The sequence below is a fragment of the Neoarius graeffei genome, chromosome 22 (assembly GCF_027579695.1).
Source record: "Neoarius graeffei isolate fNeoGra1 chromosome 22, fNeoGra1.pri, whole genome shotgun sequence".
NCBI classification, from domain to species: Eukaryota; Metazoa; Chordata; class Actinopteri; order Siluriformes; family Ariidae; genus Neoarius; species Neoarius graeffei.
The window spans coordinates 3,891,955-3,915,679 of record NC_083590.1 but is presented as its reverse complement, the minus strand read 5'-3'; the positions used below and the strand labels follow the sequence as shown (position 1 = coordinate 3,915,679).

The following is a 23,725-nucleotide window of genomic DNA, read 5'->3' as shown; positions in this document are numbered from 1 at the left end:
TCATTCTCTGAAGCTTTCTTCTGATGTTATCATGGTAGCAGGAGGTCTTGCATATTAAGCAGGCAGCATTCAACATCACTCATCACTTCCCTTTCAACTGCTGTGTGGACTAACGAGGTTTTATCTGGACAGGATGTTGTGTAATGTAATACAGATACCATACGGTCAATTTGAAGATCGAGATGGTGATTTTGAGTTAAAGAACAGGCATGTACAATGGGCATTACATATTGGAAATTTTTTTTAAATCAAAAACTATAAGTTCATCTCGGCCTAAAAAATTTGGGCAGACGCTCCCGCGCGGCACATGCCAGCAATTCCCCCTCCATCCCCCTATGAAATGAGCAATAAGTAGGAGAGTTATACATGCTATCATACTTAAAATTTCATCAGAAATATAGATATGATACTATGATTCTCCCCAACATGCTACATTAGATAAGCTAACCCCATTTATAAAAGATACACACTTATATGGAGCACTTGCATGTGACGTCACAGCCGATCCAGATTGTGACAGATGCCATTTTGTCGGTCAAACGCCATATTTCCGCCTTCTACTTCTACTTCTGGTTTTACTTCTACCTTTTCTTCTGGAAAACCCTACTATATACAATTCTACTACAACGGCTGCGGCTACAAGCTCTCCCTACCTGCGCACCGTTTTTATGTTTTTTGTGTGTATTTTTGCGTGTTGTTCATCTGTACCGGACTTCAATATCCACTACAACCGTATGGACTTACTGGACATTGGTTTCCAGCAGAAAATGACGGTTTGTAGCAATTTCCATCGCATGCACAACATTCCGGACGAGATAGCGAGACCAGCGGGGTCTCCGTGGATTGTTATCGGAAGCAAAGCGAAGGAGGCGGCGCCGGGAGCGGAAGCAAAAGCCAGGCTGCAGGCAGAGCCGGCCTGTTGACTAAGCTCAGAAAACAGCCGCTCAAACCTCCACTGCCAAGCCTCTACCTCTCCAACGCCAGATCCATGGTAAACAAGACGGACGATTTGGAATTACAGCTGGAATTACCTTATTCTATTCTATAATCGGCTGGTCAGTGCATCTAGTATCAGTACTAGTAAAACTTAAGTGACTTACCCGTCCAGTGAGGATTATTTTCTTGTTTACAAGATGCCACATCTGAGTCGCTGACAAATCCTGAATTTCTGCAAAGATAACTGTCCAGAGATTTATAAGCACGCAGTGCTTCACCATTGAACAGCGAGGGAAAGTTAATGAGGTAATTATACACGTCTGGGTATTCCACTCCGTCCAGTAAGCCATAAGGGTCACTAATCTGTAGATCGTTTATTTTAGACACATATCTAGTTATCTGTTCATTAGAAAAATGAGCCGTGTAGTCCGTCGGTTGAAATCGATCCATTCTGTACACGAGTGCAGCAATATTCAGCTATGTTTTTTACCGACAAGATGGCGGCTGTTGACTTTCCGGTCACGTGACTGCAAGATCTCTATATGACATGTAATTGATATGTATTTTTTGGGGCGCGTGCTCTCTCTGCCATGCCGATCCTGTAGGCTGCACTGACTCAACTGAAAACTCCGATCCTCGAGAAAAGAGATAAAAGCCCGCCCACACTGAAAGCTGATTGGCTTATTTTGCTGAGTAACCCAATCAAGACCCCGATAGCAGAGGGTCGTTGAAACGACATAGAGTTTTGGTCAGAATGGTCGGTTTCCGTCGTACGTCAGAAAATCAACGTTGAAACGGCGCCGTGAAACGTCGATTTCTCCGCCGTCTGAGAGGGTCGATTTATCACCGTTGAATCAACGTGGGTAAAGGTTGATCTGTCGACTGTCAGAGAAGGTTGAATATACGACGTTGAACCATCGTCACTTTTGCCGGCCAGTTTTCAACATTGGTAGGATGATCGAGCAACTGGCCCATAGCCAGGGGGGATCGGAGGGTTCGTTCGATCCCCCCCCCGCGACACCGCGCCCCGGACACACACGCCCCTCAAGATTACTCAAGATTTATTCATTTGTTCATGTCTGATGAATATACATTGATTCACATTTAAATTTACAATATCAAATCCAGACTAATCAAAAAAGAAAAGTAGACTAAGTGAGGACGAGTTAGAAAAACGGGTTCATTTCTCCTATGTTTATGTTTACACGTTTTGTTCAGACTGCTTTACACCCCAATCCAGTGGGTGGCGGTAATGCCCCCATTAGACCCCTTTCACTGACGTCACCCGAAACCGGAAGTAAACAAACCCTGCGCCATATTGGAAGACCAACAAACTCGTGATTAGGGGGGAAATAACGGCAGCGCGCGGTATGTGAACCCACGAGGCACTTGGTTCATCAAAAACCTACAATGGTAAACTTTTGTGCTGTGTTAGAGTTCTAACAAAGCTGATGGGAAAGGTGAAAAGAAGTCTTTCTACAGAATACCAGCTGTGATTGAGACACAAGCAAACCAAGGAGCTTTCTGCCGGGAGACAGAGAGAGGATTTAGCTGCTTTATGCAGAGCGGATCTGAATACTTCAAGTCTATTTTGTTACTGGTAAGTCACTAGGCTAGAGTGTTGTAGAACATTTTTTTAAATGTTTACTGAATAAAAACATCCTTAATTTTATCAAATATTCTCTACTCTATATTTCATTTCTTTCTTTTGTTTTAATTTTCCTCCCTCCATCCCTCTTTGGATTTTAAATATAGTTTTTCCCCATGTCCAAATAATGAGGTAGGGTGGCATTTAGAAACCCATAGCCTACTGCTGACTTTCTTTATCAGTGCTGCATCAAATTAATTTTGGTTATGTTTTTCTGTTTCCATGTACAGGTCTGCGCCGCAGGAGGAATAGGCCACAATTATAAATAAATCATAAAATGTTTCTAAGAACTTGTTCAAGTGTGTTCTGTTCCTTATAAATGTTAAAAGTTATGCCTCATTAGATAGCTTGACAAACATTAGGAGAGGTGCATTGTTGCATGCATTTTTATATCCTGTTGTACATTAAACAGGACGTAGCCTACGCACATTGATATAAATTAAGTTTCACTTTCATGGTTGAAGTATGCATGTGTGTGTTCATCCTAGGCAAGAGCCCCGATGCTTTATTGTTAGCTAGTTTAATTTAGCCTGTTTTGCTTAATTTGTAGCCTTCCTGTTGTACATAAAACAGGAAGTAAAGTTGGATGAATCATCGCCGAAAATTCAACTATAAATCGACCGAAATACGTAGTTGAATAAAGGGTGAAAGGGGGTCTATTCTCTGTCGACCACCAGCCACTTTTCAACGTCGTTTCAACGGAAACTCGTATGAGCAAAGCGGTGTTGAATCAACGTCGGTGATCGACGGTGATTCGACGGCGTATAGGTCGAAGAACATGCCGATGATTCCACGTCGAATCAACGACCCTCTGCTATCTGGGGATGCTCTTTGTCTGGCATGCACTACATGAACAGGCACACAGGCAGCGTTGCCACATTGGGTGGTTTTAAGCGCATTTTGGCAGGTTTTGAACATATTTTGGGATGGAAAACGTCAGCAGTATCTGGCAACACTGCACACAGTCTCCCTCGTGCGCGCACATTCTAAAGGCCAATTTATGCTGACAACCCAGTCCTCGCAGATGGCGTCTGCAAAGCCCCCCCCATTCGCAGACGCTCTGCGCACACCTCCCAAAAATTGTGACCATCGCAGACAGCCTCGCAGACAAGGCGGCTCTGATTGGTCCACTCTACATCCGCTGTACACGCACTTCTGCTTCCCTACTTTCCCGGTTTGGTTTGTTTTCACGACCGCCATTTTTAAAAACACGAGCGAAGATGGAGCAGCACGAAGAGCGGTTGATTGAGGAAGTATGTACAGCTATACGACTCCAGTTCTAGTCATTATAAGTAACCGGAGGATAAACACTCCACTAACCACACCCACCAACTACTCCTAGTGATTTCGCGACTTCGTGCCCCCTTGCATTGTGGTGGTGAATAACATCGTGCACGCCTATTACTCCCCGCTCAACGATAAATTACAACTGTCTGCAAAAAGCTATCTGCGAAAGCCTTGTCACAAGAGCATGCAGAGGCCCTTAAGATGCGTGATGCAGACCTTAATGTTGCGCGCGCACGCTCTTGCTCACTTCTATAGGCCTCTGCATGCTCTTGCGACAAGGCTTTCGCAGATAGCTTTTCGCAGACAGTTGTAATTTATCGTTGAGCGGGGAGTAATAGGCGTGCGCGATGTTATTCACCGCCACAACGCAAGGGGGCGCAAAGTCGTGAAATCGCTAGGAGTAGTTGGTGGGTGTGGTTAGTGGAGTGTTTATCCTCCGGTTACTTATAATGACTAGAACTGGAGTCATATAGATGTACGTACTTCCTCACTTCCTCGATCAACCACTCTTCGTGCTGCTCCATCTTCGCTCATGTTTTTAAAAATGGTGGTCGTGAAAACAAACCAAACCCGGAAAGTAGGGAAGCGGAAGTGCGTGTACAGCGGATGTAGAGTGGACCAATCAGAGCCTTCTTGTCTGCGACGCTGTCTGCGAGGCTTCTGCGGTGGTCACAATTTTTGGGAGGTGCGCGCAGAGCGTCTGCGAAGGGGGGTGCTACGCAAACGCCATCTGCGACGCCATCTGCGAGGACTGGGTTGTCAGCATAAATTGGCCTTAATAGGCGTGCGCGATGTTATTCACTGCCACAACGCAAGGGGGCGCGAAGTCGCGAAATCGCTAGGAGTAGTTGGTGGATGTGGTTAGTAGAGTGTTTATCCTCCGGTTACTTATAATGACTAGAACTGGAGTCGTATAGATGTACGTACTTCCTCACTTCCTCGATCAACCGCTCTTCATGCTGCTCCATCTTCGCTCGTGTTTTTAAAAATGGCAGTCGTGAAAACAAACCAAACCGGGAAAGTAGGGAAGCGGAAGTGCGTGTACAGCGGATGTAGAGTGGACCAATCAGAGCCTTCTTGTCTCCGACGCTGTCTGCGAGGCTGTCTGCGGTGGTCACAATTTTTGGGAGGTGCGCGCAGAGTGTCTGCGAAGGGGGGGGCAGACACCGTCTACGAAGGGGGGGCTACGCAGATGCCGTCTGCGACGCCATCTGTGAGGACTGCGTTGTCAGCATAAATTGGCCTTATCAATATGCAGGAGACTCCCGGAACTTCTGGGAGACTTGGGATGTCTGCGTTATAAGGTGACCACAGATTGTTAATCATACCCCCCCCCCCCCCAAAAAAAAAAAAAATTCTCAACGGATTTACATCGATCTCAAAAACGATCATTTTGGTCTGAAAAAGTCGGAAATCCGCCAATCGGCAGAAAATTCTCATCCCTGAACAACACTCAATCAACTTGTGGTCAGTAAAACCTCCATCAGAACCCGATACAAATACAATTTTTATACCAGTAGAGCGAAGCGAGTGAAGTATATGACCAGGATTATGTGTGGGAAAGTCAACATGCTGAGTTCAACCAAAACATTCAAAGACAGTCAAGAGCTCATCAGTCAGGGAGCAACTAGCGTCAACATGAATATTAAAGTCACCCAGAAGAACGACGGCAGGACAGACAGATGAGGCGACAGTTAGCAGCTCATTCAGTTCAGACAGAAAAAGAGATGGTGATGATTTGGGAGGTCGATAGATTAAGAGCAGCAACATCGGTGTGGGAGTGGAGGTTTTCAAAGCCAGATATTCACAGGATGTGACATCATGAAAAACAATCTCTTTAAGTTTCAAACCACATCGGAAAACTGCAGCGAGACCTCCACCTTTCCCTGTGAGACGTGGCTTTGATATATATGTGTATCCAGCTGGTCAAGACAAATAATAATAATAATTAAAGCCGCAAGCGGCCTCGACGGGCCCTCGCGCCAGCGGCCAAGGGGGGCGGGGGCATGCGTCCCCGCGAAATACCTTCCACAGCTTCTTCGGCAAGAGACATTACTCCCACAATGGCGACAAAGCACAGAATTGGACACAGAGTACACGGTGCGCTGAGATGTTGTCATGGACAGAACATTTTATGCCATGGCTTCCCAACCAAATTAATGTATTTACCTCATCAGTCACCAAGCTATAGCTACATAGGATTGTCTTCTGTTAGACATCTATTAGTCTGTATGTAACGCTACAACACTTGAACCGACTGCCTACCCATCCCCCACAAGTCATGTGTGTTTAAGGCAACCAAAACAACATACTCCTGGTGCCTCATGATTGTAAACACCTCTCCTGCAACTGCTACAGCGCAATGAGCGCCCCCAGTGGTGAAAGTTCACCAAATTTGGTATACATGTCAAGGGACCTATGAAGAGTTGTTGTGTCAAGTTTGATCAAGTTTGACCAATCAGAAGCCGAGATATAAATTGTTGTCTGAAAACAGCGCCCCCAGTGGCAAAAGTTCACAAAATTTGGGAGATATGTCAGGTGACCTGTTAAGAGTGTGCCTATCAAGTTTGATCAAGATTGAGTAAATAGAAGATGAGATATGGATTTTTGAATAATAAATGTTTTGGTTTCTCCCATGTCAGTAGGTGGCGCTGTGCTGTACATGAGCGATTATGAGTTGGAAAAATAAGTGTCTACAACAGCAACGTACTATCACAAGGTAGTGGTGTGAAGGAAAAGCATTATGGAATTATTTACCAAAAACCCGTTTTGGAGCAATTGCATCGGCCAAAAACAGCGCCCCCCATGGACGAAAATTCCCAAAATGTGGTATACATGACATGGGAGGTAGTAAGAGGGTGGCCGTGAAGTTTGACCAAATTTGAGGAAAGATTGGATTTTTTGCCCAAAAATAGCGCCCCCAGTGGCGAAATATCACAGAAATTGGGTAGCATGTCAGAAGCCCAATGAGTGATTTGCGTGTGAAGTATGAGCAGTTTTGAGCAATTAGAAGATTTGTTATGAATTTTTAAGCATGTAAAATTTTGCATTGAAAATTGATTGACATATAACTTCTGAACGGCTAATCCTACGTGAAACGTATTTAGGAACTTTTGTCAGCCATGTCTGTAGATGATGTCTATCAATTTTGGTGACATTCCTATGAACAGCCTAGGAGGAGTTGCGCCGTCTTCGTGGCCATGCATTTCGCACAAAAGTGAAATTACCTCACTTCCTGGTGGGCGTGGCTAATGCATTGGCATTACATTTTTGTCCGGCTTAGTGAGATACATATGCGTACCAAATGGCATGCCACTACTACAAACTACATGGCAACCAGGCACCTTTATGCGGGAGGCCAAAATCACAACGACTTAGGGGGCGCTATAGAGGCCCTGAGGCCCGCCTGGATCTGGGCTTCTGGTTCTCAGTAGGGGTGGCAGTCGAAGAAAAAGGAGCCAAATTTCGTGCGTTGTCGACCATGGCAAGCGCCCCAATAAGGGTCTTGTAAAGAGTTTGCTTGCCAAGTTTGACAAATCAGAAGCTGCAATATCATTTTTGCCATAACCAGCACCCCCAGGGGCGAAAGTGCACAAAATTTGGCGTACTTGTCAGGTGAGCTATGAAGAGTTTGCGTATGAAGTTTGATGACAATTGAGTAAATAGAAGATGAGATATAGATTTTTGAAGAATAAATTTTCTGGTTTTTCCCATGTCAGTAGGTGGCGCTATGCTGTACATGAGCGATTATGAGTTGGAAAAATAAGGGTCTACAACAGCAACGTACTATCACAAGGTAGTGGTGTGAAGGGAAAGCATTATGGAATTATTTACCAAAAACCCGTTTTGGAGCAATTGCGTCGGCCAAAAACAGCGCCCCCCATGGACGAAAATTTCCAAAACGTGGTATACATGACATGGGAGGTAGTAAGAGGGTGGCCGTGAAGTTTGACCAAATTTGAGGAAAGATTGGATTTTTTGCCGAAAAATAGCGCCCCCAGTGGCGAAATATCACAGAAATTGGGTAACATGTCAGAAGCCCAATGAGTGATTTGCGTGTGAAGTATGAGCAGTTTTGAGCAATCAGAAGATTTGTTATGAATTTTTAAGCATGTAAAATTTTGCATCGAAAATTGATTGACGTATAACTTCTGAACGGTTCATCCTACGTGAAACGTATTTAGTAACTTTTGTCAGCCATGTCTGTAGATGATGTGTATCAATTTTGGTGACATTCCTATGAATGGTCTAGGAGGAGTTGCGCCGTCTTCGTGGCCATGCATTTTGAACAAAAGTGAAATTACCTCACTTCCTGTTGGGCGTGGCTAATGCATTGGCATTACATTTTTGTCCGGCTTAGTGAGATACATATGCGTACCAAATGGCATGCCACTACTACAAACTACACGGCACCCAGGCACCTTAAAGCGGGAGGCCAAAATCACAACGACTTAGGGGGCGCTATAGAGGCCCTGAGCCCCGGCCAAGTTTGGGCTTTTGGTTCTGAGTAGCGGTGGCAATTCTCGGAACTGGTGCCAAATTTGGTGCGTTTTCGCCCATGGCAAGCGCCCCGAAAATGGCCCAACAGCGGAGAAAAATAATGAAGAAGAAGAAGACGGAAGAATAATTAAAGCCGCAAGCGGCCTCGACGGGCCCTCGCGCCAGCGGCCAAGGGGGGCGGGGGCATGCGTCCCCGCGAAATACCTTCCACAGCTTCTTCGGCAAGAGACATTACCACAAGGTAGTGGTGTGAAGGAAAAGCATTATGGAATTATTTACCAAAAACCCGTGTTGGAGCAATTGCGTCGGCCAAAAACAGCGCCCCCCATGGACGAAAATTCCCAAAATGTGGTATACATGACATGGGAGGTAGTAAGAGGGTGCCCGTGAAGTGTGACCAAATTTGAGGAAAGATTGGATTTTTTGCCCAAAAATAGCGCCCCCAGTGGCGAAATATCACAGAAATTGGGTAACATGTCAGAAGCCCAATGAGTGATTAGCGTGTGAAGTATGAGCAGTTTTGAGCAATTAGAAGATTTGTTATGAATTTTTAAGCATGTAAAATTTTGCATTGAAAATTGATTGACGTATAACTTCTGAACGGTTTATCGTACGTGAAACGTATTGAGTAACTTTTGTCAGCCATGTCTGTAGATGATGTGTATCAATTTTGGCGACATTCCTATGAACGGTCTAGGAGGAGTTGTGCCGTCTTCGTGGCCATGCATTTCGCACAAAAGTGAAATTACCTCACTTCCTGTTGGGCGTGGCTAATGCATTGGCATTACATTTTTGTCCGGCTTAGTGAGATACATATGCGTACCAAATGGCATGCCACTACTACAAACTACATGGCAACCAGGCACCTTAATGCGGGAGGCCAAAATCACAACGAGTTAGGGGGCGCTATAGAGGCCCTGAGGCCCGCCTGGATCTGGGCTTCTGGTTCTCAGTAGCGGTGGCAGTCTAAGAAAAAGGAGCCAAATTTCGTGCGTTGTCGACCATGGCAAGCGCCCCAATAAGGGTCTTGTAAAGAGTTTGCTTGCCAAATTTGACAAATCAGAAGCTGCAATATCATTTCTGCCGTAACCAGCACCCCCAGGGGCAAAAGTGCACAAAATTTGGCGTACATGTCAGGTGAGCTATGAAGAGTTTGCGTATGAAGTTTGATGACAATTGAGTAAATAGAAGATGAGATATAGATTTTTGAAGAATAAATTTTTTGGTTTTTCCCATGTCAGTAGGTGGCGCTATGCTGTACATGAGCGATTATGAGTTGGAAAAATAAGTGTCTACAACAGCAACGCACTATCACAAGGTAGTGGTGTGAAGGAAAAGCATTATGGAATTATTTACCAAAAACCCGTGTTGGAGCAATTGCGTCGGCCAAAAACAGCGCCCCCCATGGACGAAAATTCCCAAAATGTGGTATACATGACATGGGAGGCAGTAAGAGGGTGGCCGTGAAGTTTGACCAAATTTGAGGAAAGATTGGATTTTTTGCCCAAAAATAGCGCCCCCAGTGGCGAAATATCACAGAAATTGGGTAACATGTCAGAAGCCCAATGAGTGATTAGCGTGTGAAGTATGAGCAGTGTTGAGCAATTAGAAGATTTGTTATGATTTTTTTAGCATGTAAAATTTTGAAGTGAAAATTGATTGACGTATAACTTCTGAACGGTTTATCGTACGTGAAACTTATTTAGTAACTTTTGTCAGCCATGTCTGTAGATGATGTGTATTAATTTTGGTGACATTCCCATGAACGGTCTAGGAGGAGTTGCGCCGTCTTCGTGGCCATGCATTTCGCACAAAAGTGAAATTACCTCACTTCCTGTTGGGCGTGGCTAATGCATTGGCATTACATTTTTGTCCGGCTTAGTGAGATACATATGCATACCAAATGGCATGCCACTACTACAAACTATATGGCAACCAGGCACCTTAATGCGGGAGGCCAAAATCACAACGACTTAGGGGGCGCTATAGAGGCCCTGAGCCCCGGCCAAGTTTGGGCTTTTGGTTCTGAGTAGCGGTGGCAATTCTCGGAACTGGCGCCAAATTTCGTGCGTTTTCGCCCATGGCAAGCGCCCCGAAAATGGCCCAACAGCGGAGAAAAATAAAGAAGACGGAAGAATAATAATAGTGAACTCTTACAAGAACAATAGGGCCTTCGCCCATAGGGCTCGGGCCCTAATAATAGTGAACTCTTACAAGAACAATAGGGCCTTCGCCCTATAGGGCTCGGGCCCTAATAATAATAATAGAACTATGCTACTGCCGGACTGACAGTTCAGACCTGCATCACGGAGCAGTTGCCTGTGTTGTTTAGGTTGCCAGCACTAACTTTTGTCGTCCGATTGGAGGATTACCATTCAAGTTTTACTCGTCCTTGCACAGACTTTAGTCGTCTCGGATGATCGGACGCGGGGGGTTTCGAGCACAGCACTTCTTTCAAAAATTCAATGTTTTAATGATCTTTCCTGCTCAGACAAAAATAAAAATTCCAAAATCTATTTTCCTGTCAAAATTTAAAACCAAGGATCAGCAAAGTAGCAGCAATAAAATAAAAACCTACACCAGTTTCCCCTTCATCAGGTAAACCACACAACCATCTAAATGTAAACAGTGAGGAAGGAACGTGCTTTCTGCAGCCTCAACTCTGTTACAGCTAAATCAGGCTCCAATCACAGTTCTGTACTGAAATGGAGGAAAGTCAGCATCTCCACATGCTCTTGTGAGAGACTCGCTGTAGCTCCGCCCACCACACAAACCAAATCCAAAAATAAATCAATTAACTCGTTAATACCTCAATTATAAAATAATGACTCAACTAAACAAACACCAAACAAACATATAAAACACTTCCTGTTTACCCAGACCGCTTTACACACAAAATACCATAGGTGGCACGGTGGTGTAGTGGTTCACACTGTCGCTTCACAGCAAGAAGGTTCTGGGTTTGAACCCAGCAGCCGGCGAGGGCCTTTCTGTGTGGAGTTTGCATGTTCTCCCCGTGTCTGTGTGGGTTTCCTCTGGGTGCGCCGGTTTCCCCCACAATCCAAAGACATGCAGTTATGTTGACGTGGGGCGGCCTTGGGCTGAGGTGCCCTTGAGCGAGGTACCGAACACCTGACTGCTCCCCGGGCGCTCTGGTGTGGCTGCCCACTGCTCTGAGTGTGTTCACTGCTTCAGATGGGTTAAATGCAGAGGATGAATTTCACTGTGCTTGAAGTGTGCATGTGGCGAATAAATAAAGTTTTGTTTTTTTTTTAAATACCCATATTTACCATTTCCATTAAAAACACCCCTGTCAGAATGGACCACACCACCAAACACCCCTATTTCCCTGTGGTGGTACAGTCCCCCGCTTTCCCACTGGAACCAGGAGGTGGTGGTGGAGTTGAACGGCGGTGAATGAAACTGGATATGGGGTTGTTTTACAAAGTTTTAACCAATAAATGAGAATATTTTAACAGCCAGTGTGGATGTCTGCATTTCTTGATCCCAGATAATGTTTCTACAGATGAGAGATGAACACGACAAAGCTGAAGGAGGGAATATTTCAGTTTGGACACAAACGTGTTTAAAAAGCCGGGAGGTCTTTCCCTGCACTTCTAAAACAACCGAGTTTGTTCAAATGGAGTTAATCTTTAGTGAACGGTGATAAATGACACAGTGAACAGTAAAACAGTACAGAAACAGTAGCAGCAGTTCAGCTCCTCGCTGTTTTTGTCGATAAACGGATTAGTGCTCGCTCCCGTGCGTCACCGCTCCGTCCCTCACACTCCGTTTAAGAAATCTACATTTAAACCATATTTTTGTTTTGATTCTAGAATCCTGTGTAGATATCGAAACGTGCTCTAAATAAATGTTTCCCCTCTATCGGTGCAGTTTCATGATAAATGGAGATGTTCGTTATTCAGGCTGTCACTTTTTCCCCAAACATCAACTTCACCGAGATCAAACCCAGAAACCCTTCACTTTGGCCACGCACATAAACAGGAGGTGCAGAATTTTCATTGCGGTTTTGTGAGAAAATATCACATTCTCCAGACATCTGCAAACTCGTGCAGTCAGCAGCAGCACCATCTCCAGCTGTAAACGTCACCGTGACATTATGACGTCGATGTAACGTTTAAAAGTGGAAATGGTATTTGGACTGTGAACAGGTTCGCTGGGAATAACAGGTTGTTAGTTGCTTCTCTGTTCCAACTCCATTAACAAATCAAGAGACTCTGCATTTCCAATAAACGTTACAGCTCATAACATGAAGACCATAAGACGGCTTTCACCATTAACGTTAGCCAACTAGCTAGCTAACTTCCTGAGATGAACCTTCATCCAGTGAGCCGACCTGCTTCCTCTTCACACGCTCCGACAGAGAGGATGTGCTTCCATACCAGCTAAGGTCAGCTTTACAAACTGGGTCATTCACAACCTTTCCTTTCAGAGTTCAGTGTGAAAAGCTCCCACACTTTGGAGGTTTTTGAAGCTGCCTTTGCGCTTTTGTGAATTTCTCTCCAGTAAGCGCGAACGTCAAAGCATTCCGAGTTAGCGCGAAAAACACACGTGATGATGTCACCAACTAATCAACTATTACATCAGTTGGGAACTAATTTGGTCATCAGTTTTAGTCGACGAACTCGATTAATCGTTACACCCCGAGTGAACAGAAACAATCTTCCTCCTCAGGACACTGATGATGAAGCTAAAACCTCTGCTTCAGTCTCACTATTAGAGAATGGGTCTCACTGAGGAGCAGGTCATGTGACTCTCAGAGAGATGATCTTACCCCAGTGTCTCCAGTTTACAGTGAGGATTCTCCAGTCCAGCACAGAGACGCTTCACTCCTGAGTGTCCGAGTTTATTAGAGGACAGATCCAGGTCTCTCAGGTGTGAGGGGTTTGATCTCAGAGCTGAACTCAGAGCAGCACAGCCTTCATCTGAGACACCACAATCCCACAACCTGCAGAGACACAATGACACACACTTCATCAACAGATTCCCATCTTGGTTTAATACTGACTTTAAAGATGATGAGTGTAAAATTAATTTTATTATTCAGAATGTCATGAGGATTTAATATCACCTGTTTATTCTCATTAACAGTGTCATTAATAATGATAATACTGAGTGTTATATTGAGTTTCTCTCCTCTGTTGTGTGTGATATTAAACCATCAGCAGCTGAAGCTGAACAGAGAACAGCAGAGAGACCATGAACTTTAATCAGAGAGAGAGAGAGAGAGAGACTGAATCTCAGATGGGTCTCTGCTAGACTGATAGTGCACTACACAGGGGCAATAAACTTGTTTCTCCGTCGTCTACACCAATGTTTCCCAACCACTGTGCCGCAGCACATTAGTGTGCTGTGAGAGATCATCAGGTGTACTGTGGGACATTATCCAATTTCACTTAATTGTTCCGAAAATTATTTATTTACTGCAAATAATTTGTCTTCATTCGTCTATGCCAGCGACATATGGCCCTTTTCCACTACCCTTTTTCAGCTCACTTCAGCTCGCTTCAGCTCACTTCAGCCCGACACGGCTCGCGTTTCGACTACCAAAAAACAGCACGACTCAGCTCGCTTCAGCCCTGCTTAGCCCCTAAAACTCTCACCGTTTTGGAGTGGGGCTGAAGCGAGTCAAAGCGAGCCGACTGAGGCTGGGGGCGTGAGCAGACACTCCCCTGTGCACTGATTGGTGAGGAGGAGTGTCCTCACATGCCCACACACGCCCCGCGAGCACGCTGGGATCTGTAAACACCGCAAACCCGGAAGAAGAAGAATTACGAATTACGAGAATTTCTGAAGCCTTATGCGCCTCGCCTCATCTATACGCTCTTGCCAGTATCTGTCCGCGTTGTCGGTGACAACAAGCCACAGCACCAAGACCAGCAACACTAACGACTCCATGTCCTCCATGTTTATTGTTTACTATCCGGGTCGTGAGACTACCGCTTAAAAGCTCACTGATGTCACTGTTTGCGCTGCTTAACGACATCACGTGACGTCCACCCACTTTCGCTAACTCCACCCAATGTGTCCACCCACTTCCAGCCAGCACGGTTCAGCGCGGTTGTAGTCGAAATGCAACTCCAACAGCCCCGCTCAGCTCGACTCAGCCCAACTCAGCACGGCACGGCTCAGCCCGACTCAGCCGCGTTTGTAGTGGAAAAGCGGCAATAGAGTGACCGGCAGAACAATTAAATACTCTTCCAATAGATGGCAGCAGGTAGCTAATTAACCTGTGTATCTACCTGTTGCCATTCAAACAATAGAATTAGTAATGCTTCGGGTGTGACAGCGGTGATAGCGATAGCAGGGATGAGAGTTTTCTGCTTTTCGGCGGATTTTCGCTTTTTCTGAGTAAAAATCAACCTTTTTATTTTATGCCAAATCCGTTGAGATTTTTTTTCATTTATTGAGGGGGTTGGGGTATGTTCCTTCGTGATACTCAAGCGTAATTCATTCCTACGACGATGTTACATGTTTACATTTTCGCTATCTTTAGTCTCGCCAAGTCTCGTGGTAGAATACGTGTTATCTGTAATTGGCCAAAACATCGATGGCGAGAGCATGATAGCCAATCATAACAGCTCTTACAAAAGAGAGGACTGACAAGCTTTTGTCTTTGGCCAAAAAGCTGAAGAAGTCGAAATGATCAAATGAAAATGAGAAGTGACTGTGAACTATAAATAATTGTGTAAAGTGTACATAGACATTATCCCATAAACTTAGCATTCGTTTGATTTAATACATTGAACATGTATATGATGGTCAGTAAATCTGAATTAATGCTGACAGTTTTGAAAACTTAAATATTTCAAAAGACTTCTTGAAGAAATCATATGCAACTAATGAGGACATGGGGAGAAAAGGTCAGTCACCCTAAGAAATTTTATTTCATATATGAACATTTTGATAATTAATAGAACTTAAGTTTAATGTGAATTTAGTTTGTCATTTTTGTTGATCATGAATTATAACCATACCCTTGAATGTTGAATGTGATTTTATTTTGAATTCAAACAATACTCCTATTGATTTGATACACATTTTCATGTAAATATATAAAAAAAGACAACAGATATTTTTTATCTGCTACAGCTCAGATTGCAGGAAAAGTGGTTTGTAAGGCTTTATTTTTCAAAATTTTCCTGGGGGGTATCCCCCCCGGTAGCTTTGGCTTTATAAACACACACACATTTTTGTTTGGTGGTGTGTCGTGGGATTTTTCAAATGTAAAATATGTGCCGTGGCTCAAGAAAGGTTGGGAAACACAGTGCATTTATAGAACACTATAGATTTATATTATTGGAGAATCAAGGAAGGAAACAAAGTGTAACTGGTGCTGGTAGGCCTGTCAATGTGACAACCGTGAATAACATGGACCTTTTGTTTGATTATGGGTTTGTTTTTGTTGTCTGTATTATTAATTGGTTTTGTTTTTGACTAAGTATATTTTTCTTTTGGGTTGCTTTTTGCTTAACTTTTGTATTGGTTGAATCGTGTATGTCACGTGAGTTGAACATGAACTTATGACCTGGAAGCGCTAAGGCCAGGTAAAGGACTTCAATGAGTTGGCGTGCATAGCGGTGGCTACTTGCCACGCTTTATGGACACTTTATGAACTTCTGCCGCTGGTACAAGGCGTACACGGTAATTTATCTTACTTTTATATTGTATTTTTCTTTACTTATGTTTCTGTATGTTTTGGTTAAATATTAATGTGTGGTATGTGTTGTTTGTTTTGTTGGTTGCCAGTTTTCACGGTGCTCATGACGAGCAAGGAAAATAAAGAGACCAGTCATGACATCAGTTTGAAGCGTGGACCAGGGTTTAATAGTACCAGCAGTAGCTACAGTGAAAACGTCACCTTCTGACCGAGGATTGCTGTACTCTGTAGTGGGCCGTCCTTTGGTTTCTGCTACCCTTGTTCTCGGTGGTGGGCCGGATTGATAACTCCGGTAGCCATCACGCCAGACTGTCGTGTGCAGTTGGCTCAACTCGCGTCAACTGGGCGCTTAATCGTGTGGGAGCCTTTTCGGTGGACTATGGGACAATTCATCATCGTGTCTTCATCTTAGCGGACAGAAAGGACTTACCTGCTTTGTACCCTGCTTCGTCGGACTCTTTCATCTGCTGTGTCACAGGTCGTATATCATAAAAAAAAAAGTTACCTTGGTTAATGTGATGACGGTTCTTTAAAGTGACATAGGAAATGCAATAGACACTTTCTTTTAATATTTCCCAGCCAATGGCTTGTTTGTAGTTGTAGGTAGGTGAATTGAATTCAGTTTGCCCAAGTGTCCTGCTGTTATATGGGAAAGGTGTTTTAAAGGAAAATATGGGTTTATGAGTAAAAAGAAAAAAAGTAACAATTTTTATTGCTTTGTATGCCAACCTTTTTAAGATTATAAAATGTCTGTAGTTGAAGAGCCAGTTGATGATGTGCTAAAAGCACATGAGTGTAGTATTTGTGGACAAACCAAAGAAGTGATTGAAGCTGAAGGTGAAAGTGTAAAGAATGCAGTTAGACGTTTTTCATGTACTTTGTGCATAGGAAAGTCTGAGACCGAAAGGAAAGAGTTTAGTGCTGCCATTCCACAGACAAGTGAAATTAGAAAGTCCTCCCGTGACAGGCGCTTAACTCCAAAAATGCAAGAATTGAAAGAGCAGGAACTCTCTCAGAAAGAAAAAACGTTTAAGTTGGCATATGAGAAATGGAAAGTCAAGGTCAGAGATGTAAGATCTGCGTTGAAGACATACTGCAATGAGTCAACCTTATTCGAGATGATGGATGAAATGGAGAGGCAAGAGACTGAAATGAGAAAGTTATACGATGACATGCGGCGTAACATTGCACCAAGTCAAGAAATTAGGAGGAGAATTGATGCTTGCAACGCAATAACTGCAGACCTGTTGAGATTGATGAATGTACGAGCAACTGAAGAGGACATTGACTTTGATGTAGAGGCAGAGAGGGCAAGGTTGCGTTCGCTGCTCGACAATGAATATGCACGGTCAATATATGGATCTACCGCTTCTAGAGTCACAAAACATGGCCAGCTCTCCGTCCATCCTTCTGAAGCCGGGAGTATTGCTGTTCAAAGAGTAGAGGCGGCCGCACAGTTGGCAGCAAAGGAAGCTGAAGTAGAGATGGAGGATGATATAGAGTCCAAACGTCAGCAATTAAGAAAGCTTGAGCGTCACAGAGATCTTGAAGTAATGAGAGCAAGACTCAGAGTATACAAAGAGGAGGATTTAAGAGAAAAAAGTGAGCAACCTAGCCCAGCATGTGATATGAGTAATCCCAATCCAGTTCCCCCTAGTGCCGCACACCTGACAGGACAAGCTGCAAAGAATGAAACATATCTAGTGCAAGCTCTGCAGGAATCAATGGCCTTAACTCGACTTCCCGTTCCAGAACCCTCTGTATTCTCTGGGGATCCACTGCAGTTTATAGAGTGGAGTACCAGCTTCAAAGTTCTTATAGAAGGACGATGCTTCAATGCAGCAGACAAATTGTTCTATTTACAAAAGTACATTGGTGGCGAAGCAAAGTCAGTTTTGGAAGGTAGCTTCTATAGGAAAGATGAACAGGCCTATGAACAAGCATGGAAGAAGTTGCATGAGCGATATGGTCATTCCTTTGTGGTGCACCGTGCATTTAGGGAAAAACTCAACAGATGGGCAAAGATTGGCGCAAAAGAGTATATTAAGTTAAGAGAGTTTAGTGACTTTTTACAATCTTGTTGCGATGCTATGCCACACGTCAAGGGCCTTCAGGTTCTGAATGACTGTGAAGAGAACCAGAAAATGCTGACCAAACTCCCTGATTGGGTGACAAGTAGGTGGAATCGCTACGTCACAGAAGAATTGGACAAAAGCAAAGACTATCCAGGCTTTAGTGAGTTTTCTGCATTTATTGCAAAGGAGGCACGCATAGCGTGTAATCCAGTGTCATCACTGCATGCAATTAAAAATACAGCGGAGAGGACAGCTAGAGAAACAAAACAGTCACAAGCAAATACCTTTGCAACAGATGTGAGCTCCTCAGAAGCAGGTTGTTCCTCGTCCAAGTCCAAGGATGGTGACACTGAAGATTTTAATTCACTCTTGACAACAGTGGTGCCTAACTTTGGATCACTTAAATGTGCATTTTGTGGAGAAAGTCATGCCACACACAAATGTCAGAAATTGATGGGAAGCTCAGAAGAAGAGAAAAGAAAATTTGTGCTTGACAATAAGCTGTGTTTTGCATGCCTAAAAAGAGGGCATATCTCCAGAGATTGCAGGAATAGAGTCTCATGTGTGCTATGTAAGAAACGCCACCCTACACCATTGCACAAAGATCGTCCTGTAGCAAACGAGTCTTCACAAGCTGTTTTGCCTGTTGAAGAGAACACAGTCTCACTTTCATGTTCTGTTAGTGGAGAAGCAAGCAGCAGTACATCAATGATTGTGCCAGTCTGGCTCTCATCAACCAATACAGAGACAGAGATTCTTGTTTATGCCCTATTGGATACTCAGAGCAGTCATACATTCGTTGATCGAGAAGTATGTGAAAAGCTGCAAATTGAAAAGGAACCAGTAAGATTAAAGCTCTCTACAATGATGGGAGTAGGTTCGGTTGTGGAAAGCCAAAGGGTCAGTGGACTCAAAGTCCGAGGACTTTCATCAGATTATTCCATCCTCTTACCTCCCACCTATGTGAGGGATTTTATCCCTCTAGACCGAGCACACATTCCCACTCCTGAGATAGCTAAGAGGTGGAAACATCTCGCACCCATAGCAGACAAAATTCACGGTTTGATGGAATGTGAGGTTGGACTTTTGATAGGGTATGACTGCTCTAGGGCTCTGGCACCACGGCAAGTTGTTACAGGCGGTGATTATGAGCCTTATGCGATCAAGACAGACTTGGGATGGAGCATTGTGGGAAGTGTGAAGCAGAATACTAATCCTGAGAGTGTGGCGGGGTTTTGCCATTGCGTATTGGTCAAGGAAATGCCTTTAGTGACCCCAACTTCTGTCATAAGAGCCCTGGAACTTGACTTTGCTGATACTCGCATGGGAGAGAGGAGCGTATCACAGGAGGATGTTCAGTTTCTTCAGGTCTTAAAGGAAGGTGTCAGTCAAAATGAATGTGGTCACATTGAGATGCCCCTACCTTTTAAAGCACGTCCGCATCTTCCAGACAATAAGAAGCTTGCATTAATTCGTTTGAAACATCTTAAAAGGAAGTTGGAACAAGATTTTAAATTCAAGCGTGACTATGTGAGATTTATGGAAGGAGTGTTTGGAGATGGTGATGCAGAAAACGTAAAAAACCAAGCAAAGGTTGGAAACGTGTGGTATATTCCCCATCAAGGCATCTATCACCCTAAGAAGCCAGATAAGATAAGGGTAGTTTTTGACTGTTCTGCTAAGTATGAAGGCACCTCCTTGAATGATCATTTGTTGTCTGGGCCTGATCTCACTAATGGGCTTACTGGAGTGCTCTGTCGTTTCCGTAATTACCCAATTGCCATCATGTGTGACGTAGAAAAAATGTTCCATAGATTTCATGTCCGTACAGAAGACCGGGACTATCTGCGTTTCCTTTGGTGGGAGAATGGTGACATAAATGCAGAACCCACAGAATATCGCATGAAGGTCCACCTGTTCGGAGCATCATCTTCTCCAGGGTGTGCTAATTATGCTATGAAGCAGCTGGCCAGCCTGAATGAGAAGGAGTACCCATTGGCTGCCCGTTTCATTAGGAACCATTTTTATGTAGATGACGGGCTCATAAGCCTGGAGTCAGTTGATGAGGCAATAAGGTTGGTGAAGGATGCTCAAGCTGTATGTGCTAAAGGAAAATTGCATCTCCACAAATTCCTTTCTAACAACAGAAATGTACTGGAGTCAATAAGTGTGACTGATCGTGCCGCTGACGTGAAGAATGTCAATCTTAACTATGATCATCTTCCCATACAGAATGTGCTGGGAGTGAGGTGGGATGTAGAAAATGATGTCTTCTCCTTCTCAATCTCCCCTGAGGAGAAAGCCGCTACGCGCCGTGGTATCCTCTCAGTTGTGTCCTCCATTTATGATCCTTTGGGTTTCTTGGCCCCATATGTCCTTTTGGGGAAGAGGATACTGCAGGAAATGTGCCAGAAGGGCATTAGTTGGGATGAACCACTGCCAAGTGAATTAAGGCCAAGGTGGGAGAGCTGGCTGGAGGATTTCCCAAACCTGCACAAAATACAGATCTCAAGATGTTTTATACCTCAGGACTTTGGAAAGATTGTGAGGACTGAATTACACCATTTTTCTGATGCCAGCAACCAAGGCTATGGTCAGTGCTCTTATATCAGGCTCTTGAATGATGCCAATGTTCATTGTGCCTTGATTATGGGGAAAGCTAGGGTCGCCCCTACCAAAGTTGTCACTATACCTCGCTTAGAATTGACAGTAGCAGTCATTTCCGCAGTAATGAGTAACATGCTGAAGGAAGAACTTGACCTCAAGGTTGACAGAGAATACTTTTGGACAGACTCACAAGTGGTCCTTGGGTATATCAATAATGAGGCGAGAAGATTTCATGTCTTCGTCGCAAACCGAGTACAGAGAATCCGTGAGGCCACAGACCCAAAGCAATGGCACTACATAAGCACAGAGGAAAACCCTGCTGACCATGCCTCTAGAGGCCTTAAGGTGGACGAACTGATCAATTCCAACTGGTTTACAGGACCCAGATTCCTGTGGGAAAGAGAGATAGTGGCCAGCCCAGGAACACCAGAGTTATTGGTGGGAGACCCAGAGGTCAAAGCTGTCCAAGTATTGAAAACTTATGTTGCAGAAGAAACTGATTTTTTGCAATGCCTGTCACGTTTCTCAAAGTGGACTCTGACTGTAAACGTTGTGGCTCGAATCCAAAGGTTGGCAAAGAGGTTGAAGACACCGGCGCCCTTGAGCGTGGAGGAAAGAAGGAAGGCTGCATTGACCCTCATTCAGCTTGCACAGCGAGCAGTGTTTGGAGAAGAGATGTGTATGCTCAGCCAAGAGGGTGGGAAGGTCAGTCGTAGCAACCCACTGTACCACCTGGACCCGTTCCTTCAAGATGGTGTATGCAAGTGACTCTAAACCTTTTGACGGCAGGGTTCCCTGTTCTATTGTAGGAGTTTCAGTTAAATGAAATGTTTGCTATGTCTGGTGTAAATGTTATGAATTTTTTCCTGAAATATTTGCTGTGTTTTAACTATTTTCTACATTGGGGGATGGAGATTTTAAATGAACAGTGCGATTATGAATTAAAGGTTTCAATTATATGCTGGGTAAAATTACCATTGGCTGTGATTTTACATTTTGTGTGCGATAATTCAAGGTAATTTTGGTGGGAGTGTAACTGGTGCTGGTAGGCCTGTCAATGTGACAACCGTGAATAACATGGACCTTTTGTTTGATTATGGGTTTGTTTTTGTTGTCTGTATTATTAATTGGTTTTGTTTTTGACTAAGTATATTTTTCTTTTGGGTTGCTTTTTGCTTAACTTTTGTATTGGTTGAATCGTGTATGTCACGTGAGTTGAACATGAACTTATGACCTGGAAGCGCTAAGGTCAGGTAAAGGACTTCAATGAGTTGGCGTGCATAGCGGTGGCTACTTGCCACGCTTTATGGACACTTTATGAACTTCTGCCGCTGGTACAAGGCGTACACGGTAATTTATCTTACTTTTATATTGTATTTTTCTTTACTTATGTTTCTGTATGTTTTGGTTAAATATTAATGTGTGGTATGTGTTGTTTGTTTTGTTGGTTGCCAGTTTTCACAGCGCTCATGACGAGCAAGGAAAATAAAGAGACCAGTCATGACATCAGTTTGAAGCGTGGACCCGGGTTTATTAGTACCAGCAGTAGCTACACAAAGATCATTCCATATAAATCCTACAAACATTCAGCCACTCGTTCTCGAGACAGCATGAGAACAAGAATCTCACACAAATGGGAATAAACCCCAAAGCGTGAAGACAATAAAATTAACACTTCAGTCCTTGAAAAAAATCTCCCAGTTTTACGGCCCAATGTGCGAGCAGCACCCAAAACATACTCACCCGAAAAACAATTCCACTTGCCCAGAGCTTGATTTTATTTTGGAGAGGACAGAATGCAGTGGATTTTTTTAAATAGGTGAAGCAGCATCATTATGATAAATCCACAAAACCATCACACCAATATATGCAGGCACATTCAGAAAGAAAAGTTCTAGTAGTAGAGGAATTCATAATTTAGGGCATATTAAACTGTGGAGAGTTTTGAATGAGTATAATAATAATAATAATAATAATAATAATAATAATAATAATAATGCTGCACCTTTGTTTCTGTTATCAGAGGAACCCAGTCCTGTACAAAATGTTACCAATGAACCAGAGTGTAGAAATGAACCTACAGTTCAAGAGAGTTCTACACACACACACACACACTGAACTTTACAACAGCTGCACACATGTGAAACAGAAATAAATCAACTAAAGCAGGAAAAAACTATTTTAGATAAAACTTTTATTGTCCGTTACACACTGATCAACCTGAGTGACTCAGTTGTGCTTTTGAATCAAAAATAAATGAAAAGGGAACTGAACATTAACCGTTTACTGAAATTATTATTACAGGGTGATTATAGTTACTACGGTATATAACTACAGCTACAACTGGAATGTGCTGATTCTGTTAGTGTTTGTAATTATTGTACCGACCACTATAAGATAAAATAAAAATAAAATCTTACAATACTGTTTGAAAGTCTAGAGCAAGATATTTTGTTATTTTACAAATAATGACACTTCGGATATTGTTTTAACAATAATAAGCATCACTGTATAAATGACAGAGTGCAGATAGCTGTGTAACTACATGTCCGTGGGGTTATTGAGACATGGAGGGGTGGGGATGAGATCTAGCCCACAGTTTAGGTCAGAGCCCTTTGAGAGTAAATGCTTTGGCTTTCACAACATTCTGTTCCCAAAAACTGATGTCGGGAAAAAGTCTTTACACAAAGAAGGTTTTCTTGCTTCTGTAATTTTTTTAAACTGTTCTTCTGTGTCGGGACTCTTCAGGAAAAAGAATGTCTATTCCAACGTGCAGCTAATGCTAACGCTCGGCTACAAATCTGCACCGTCACCCCAGTCGTTCCAAGGAATTTTGCACGGATCAGAACCGCTAATAAACTCTCATTTCCATGTATATCTATCCTGCGCTTCTTTCTGACTAAGATTGTCCAAGTAATCCAGTAGTAGAACTTTTTTAGCTGTAGTTTTCTACAGAAAACAGCAACAGACGCCGGACATCTCCGCTCGGCT

The 23,725-nt window shown here is 43.5% G+C and overlaps 1 pseudogene; it reads right to left on the bottom strand.

Moving 5' to 3' along the window:
- The window catches only part of LOC132870544 (NLR family CARD domain-containing protein 3-like), a 90,001-nt pseudogene that overhangs the window by 10,174 nt on the left and 56,102 nt on the right, over positions 1 to 23,725 (bottom strand).